The following is a 6,000-nucleotide window of genomic DNA, read 5'->3' as shown; positions in this document are numbered from 1 at the left end:
GATAGTAAGAGCAATGCATATTGATTAGATTCATTGAAAGAAAATTATCATGGAAATCAAATACATTTTAAGAAGATAATAAAGACATTTTGCTTTAAAAAAAAAAAAAACAAAATATACCATTCAGAGAATAAAATGCCACACTAAATAAGGAGAGAAGATATTTGCAAGATATGTAAGCAACAAAGAATTCCTATCTTGAAGATATAAATAACTCCTAAAAATTAATAAGAAAATAGGCAAAGCATCTAAATATGTACTTCCTAAAAGAGGATAAACAAATAGTCATTAAGTCTATCAAAGCGTGCTCAACCACATTAATCATCAGGAAGTTAAAATCTAAACAAGATATATTTACACAATAACCAGAATAAAAAAATTTTAAAAACTGGCAATACAAAGCATTAGCAAGGATGTACTGTAATGACAGTGGCAGATGGAAAATTCTAGAAAATCATTTGGCAGCATCTATTGCAGATGAAAATATGCATACCCTGTGGCTCAGAAATTTCATTCCTACATATAAAGACAATAAGAATGTGTAAATATGAGATCCAAAAGATATGTACAAGAATGTTCTAGACAGATAATCATAATATTCAACAACTTGCAACAAGCCAAAAGTCTACTTAGAGTACAATGTAAAAATAAATTGGGGTATATTCATAAAATAGCAAACCACACAGCAAGAAATACGAACAAACTATTGCCATAGGGATGGATAGATTTCACTGAAAGAAACTTGGCACAAATAAATATATACTATATGATTCTATTTATATAAGGCTTAAAAATAAGCAAGACAGTTCTATAGTGTTAGAAGTCAGGATGGTATTTTAATTTAGGAGAAGGGAAGTAGCACAATCAGAATTCCTGAATTGCTAGTAATGTTTTATTTCTTCTTGTACTAGGTGGTGATTACACAGGTGTGTTTACTTCTAATTCATTGTACTGCATGATTTGTGCCTTTGGGTATGTTTTATTTTGATAAAAAGGTATATTAAAACAGAACAGAAAAAAATAATTCAAGAGACCAAAATATTCTGGATTTGCTTTTCAGTTAACAACCAACGAAGTCTGTCAAAAGTGTGATTCGTGTTCAATTGGTCACAGGATATTCAAAGAGCTAATAGACTTCAGCTGAGGCTTATAAACTATGAGCAACTTATTACATTAAGCCACAGCTTCTAATTTTCTATAGCCAGGAATACCTGTATAACCATCTTATGTCCTTTTCTAAACAGAAAAATTTAATGTCGATCTGTAGACATTTCTCCCAAACTGGTAAGACTGATGTTGGGAATCCAGATGAATCTACATGGTATTTGCCTTAGTGACACACAATATATTTTTGCTAAAATAGTAATGTCTCAACACTGACCACACATTCCATAGAATATACTGGTCTTACCAAGTTCTTTCAGCTACATGTCACACAACTGTTTTTAGGAGAACATCAAATGCCTTCTGTTACAATCCCCTCAATCAATCACAGAAGAGAAGTCATGATACATATTGTAAAAATCCTTCGTATGTCTACTAGAGGAATAAAATCTCTGCAGATTGAATGCTCAGCAATACAATGCAATTAAAATCTTTTTAAAAGAAAACAAAACAAAACAAAATAAAAATCGTCAGTTGCTCTGCAACATAAATCCAATAGTGAAGACAGATAGCAGTGGTCATGCAGAACCCTTTAGCAGCAGTGACTGGCTAAAGACTCTGGAAGGAATAACTCAAATCAATAACTTTAGATGTTTCACCACAATATTTCTCTAGAACAAACAAAAATGAGAGAATGAAATGAGTGTCCCTAAGCCCTAAGAGGTATATAACATCTTTCAATGGATGTTATAATTTAAGTTCCAAAATATGTATTCATAGTTAAAATTATAATGAAGAGCAGCAGACAAGGCTTAAGCTCTCATACATATAGCATGCCACACAAATGTTCTCATATAAAAAATGTAACTTATGTACCAAATGATCTACAGGGATTCTTCCAACACACGAATTCTGAAATCATGATAGTTTAAATATGTGCCCGTGTTTGACAGCATCCTCAAATTTAGCCTTTCAACAAATATTAATTAAACACGTTCTAAGAACAAAGAGAACCTCATTCTAAATGCTGTGCAGGAAGTTTGATCAAAGCACAAAGCTAAGAGGTGAAGCTAAGGTGTATATGACAGTAACATCACCGAAAAAAGTCCCTGATGTTTGTTGAACAGTATAAAGTGTGTATGCATGTGTATGTGTGTATTATACATAAACAGGTAGTATTCAGTATGGAAATGAGTAAATATTAAAATAGCACAATGTCAATGGAATGGAGCAGAGACAATTTCAAACTGTAGCAATCAGCATTTTAATGCAGATTTGTTTGCCTCTAAACTACAATCACTGTGGTTCATAAACAACTTCAGCTTGCCTTCTTCTATCATGTACTAACTGAGGGAATCTGGAACCACCTTTACAATTTTAAATGTTTAAAAGTAATTCATACAATGAATTACCTATGGATAACTACAATCTAACTCAAAGAAGTTAACTGCAACATTTTCAGAACTCTCTAAGTATGATTCCTTAGAGATGTTACTTTGATATTTCTGCTTGCCACCAAGAGGTTTGCATATTTTCATAATTCATGGCACTTAAGTATCATTTCCAGCTCTGAAGTTATTATGCACTGAAAAATCATTTTAGCTTTAAAGATCCGTTGCTTCAAGAGCTTTTCATAATTCACAATCATTAGATAGATTTATTGGAGATATAGTGATCATTCTAATAGTGTCAGATATAATTTTAAAATTGCAGGTTTCAACTACAGAATAATTTTAAATAATTTTTCTATTGCTTTATTTGGAGCATTTGTTTCAACATATTTTTAAGCTCTTTTTAACTTATTCCCCGTTGCTATCTAATACTAATTCATCTCAGAACAAAAAATCGTACACTAGTTACTACATACTTTTTCAAATTATAACTGAATTCAAATACAAATACAACCACTATATTGTTGGGATAGTGCTGATACCTACATCAATAAATTGATTGTACAAATGTATCAAAATTAGAGAGAAAACTCTCCAATTATACTGCATGATCCCTGAGGTAGGAACATTATTTTTAAATTTTATCCACCACTGCAGCTACATAATAGGCACCCAATAAATATTAGCCAAATTGATAAAAGAATGGATATATTTAAAATTGATAATAAAGTATCTATATTTTTCTTGTCTGATTTCAAATAATCCTGACAGTAATTATCAGAGTGATTTTGCTATTTTTCATCCTTATAAAATAATGTTCAATACTTAAAAGATATTTGGAAGAATTGATAAAATGATTGAAATGCCCTTTTCTAACTCCATAGAATCATAAAAATTGCAAACTTATATGAAAATTAGAGGTTATCAAGTCCAACTTCTTTCCTGATCAATCAGTGCAGCCCATTTGAATACTTCCAGTATCAAGAAATACATTATCATTTCAGGATACAGTTCCAGGAAACTGACCACTGTGGGATACTCTGTTACAGAGGTCTTCCTCCCAATGGACTAAATACTGCCCCTCTGTCTCTTCAACCTTTGGGTTAAATGTTTTGTTTCCTACTGAACAACATATCCCCATTTCTAAATGAAAATATTTTAAGAGTCTGAAGACAAGTACTGTGAACTATTCAGAGTCTTTGCATTTTTCAGATTAAATATTCTCTTCTTGGTATGGCATAGCTTCTATACCTTTCTTCAAGATGGTAGCCCTCCTCAAATACAGACTTGGCTTTTCAATGTTTTAAAATGTAGAATTAAAAAGTAATGTTTCAAATGTACTCCCACCAGAGCAAAATACAATAGTATTAAGTTGAATCACATAAAATTGCCAACACTCAAGCATTTTTGACCTACAAAAAGTAACAATTTCATATGGTTCCACATAATAACATTATCTTCCTTGACGTAAGCACTGCACATCCATCAACACATCCTCAGATTGCATTAGCTTTTTAGCAGCTGCGTAACACTACGGCTTCAGATGAGGTTTGAGGCCAAGGAAATCCCACAGGTCGTTTTCCCATCAACTGCTGGGCTTATGCAAAGCATTTTACAGAATTTTATAATGCAGGAATCTACTTACCTGCTACTTGCTAGTTTTGTTATCCTTATACAAGTTGTTTAATCTCTTAGAATCCCAGTGTATCCTTAATTATATAGTGCTTCCTATGTGCCCAGATACTGTTATCCCTGGTTCACATTTAACCCTCATAACAACCACATGAGCTAGAACCATTATCTTCATTCCTTGAATTACGGATGAGGAAACAGAGTCACTGAAAGATCAAATGCATATATGCCCTTAACCACTACATTATACTGGCTCTCAAAATAAAGAAGCTATCTTTTTCAAATGGTATTGTGAGGATTAGTAACGCATATACTGTATTTCATTTTTTGACCCTTTTCCTTTATCCAGTGAGCTCAATTAGTTGCTAAATGCTCCAAAATTCTTGTCTCTTGCATCTGGTACTTTCCTTCTATTCTTCTAAACCATTATCTCATTCTTCAACATTTTTAACTCTTGAAACTCTGTCCGTTGAAATTGCCTTTTAACTGCTATTTTCCCATCTTGATCCATCTGTTCCTACCCAATCTGTGTAACTCTGGGTTCTATTATCATCACCTTCTCCATTTTTACTTTGTTTTCATATTCTTCTTGAGTAATATTCCTTCTTACCAGTACTTTCTACTCACTCAAAAATAAAAAATAATAAAAATATTGTTTTCTCTGTTTTGTTTAATATTATGTCATTTTCCCTAAATAGTAGGATTCCTCTTTCTACTTGTCTGTCTTTCAGAGTCAAGTAATAATAAATAATAATAATAATATAGCCCCAAAGATCGATTTATAAAATTCCTTTCCATTTATAAAAGAAGAATGTGAAGTTGGGATCAGATAAGAATTCTGCATAGCAAGGTGATGTAATAGTAAGGGCTCTGGAGCCAGATGGCCTGAATAGAAATCCCCACTCCTTCATTTACAACTCGGTAATTTTAGTCAAGTCACTTAATCTTTCTGTGGTTCATTTTCCTCATGAGTAATATAAGGATCATATAACAGCACCTGCCTCTTCAGGTTGCTGTGAAAACTAAATTCATCGACATATATAAAGGGCCTGGAACAGTCATTAACAATTATTATTATAAAAAAGCATTGAAAATTAAATAAGAAATTTATATTTCATTGCTTAGGCAATAGGAAAGCATGAGAAATTTTTTAAGCTAGGGAGATTTTGAGCTGAACCTGCCCTTAAACTAATTAACCAATGCTACTCGGTCAGCACCCAATAAGAATGAACTCCCAACATCCTGGTTCAGTTCAATACTTTCTATTGTCCTTCTTCAAACTCCGCTTACCCAGTGAAGTTTCCAATTGCCTCATCATTGAGGATTTGCATTGGCCCAGATGCCTGGGACTGTAATTTAGGTAATTTATCTTGGTTACTTTACTGGTCCCTGAAGGAATGTCATTTTTTCTGAACACCTGGTCAATGCTCAGCCCCATCTAGCCTGGCACCTACAGTCAGTCAGCAGCTCCACTGGACTGTCCCAGGCCTTTCAGAAAGGGAACTCAAGAGTGAATGACAAGAAACAACATTTCTTTTAGGAACATAATCAAAGGAATGAATAAGAGAGACAGATGCACAAGAGAGAAAGGGGCACAGACTCACCTGGGAGAATGTGGCAACAGGAAAGGCAAAAGATAACATGGGTCTGAATAAAGGAAGTGGCTTATCGGAGAGTAGTATTTTTTTATGAGAAAGAATCCATAGCCTTGGATAACTGGTTAAATTATGAAGATGTGGAAAAGAAAGTCAGAATGACTACAAACATTGCAGTTTTATATTTGGCCAATATGTTATTGGCCATATTTGGAGCAAAGAAGAAGCAGGCATAGGGTAAAGACGGTGAGTTTACATTGGGGTCTGTAGAATTGAGA

General features: G+C 33.3%; 1 protein-coding gene across 1 annotated transcript in view; it reads right to left on the bottom strand.

The window, feature by feature from the left end:
• CPNE8 (copine VIII) overlaps positions 1-6,000 on the bottom strand; it is a 247,662-nt gene that overhangs the window by 209,646 nt on the left and 32,016 nt on the right. The gene's annotated exons all lie outside the window — the stretch shown is intronic.

The sequence above is a fragment of the Propithecus coquereli genome, unplaced genomic scaffold, assembly GCF_000956105.1.
Source record: "Propithecus coquereli isolate 6110/MARCELLA unplaced genomic scaffold, Pcoq_1.0 Scaffold456, whole genome shotgun sequence".
Taxonomy (NCBI): domain Eukaryota; kingdom Metazoa; phylum Chordata; class Mammalia; order Primates; family Indriidae; genus Propithecus; species Propithecus coquereli.
The sequence above is the reverse complement of the archived record's forward strand: the minus strand, read 5'-3'. Positions and strand labels throughout refer to the sequence as shown.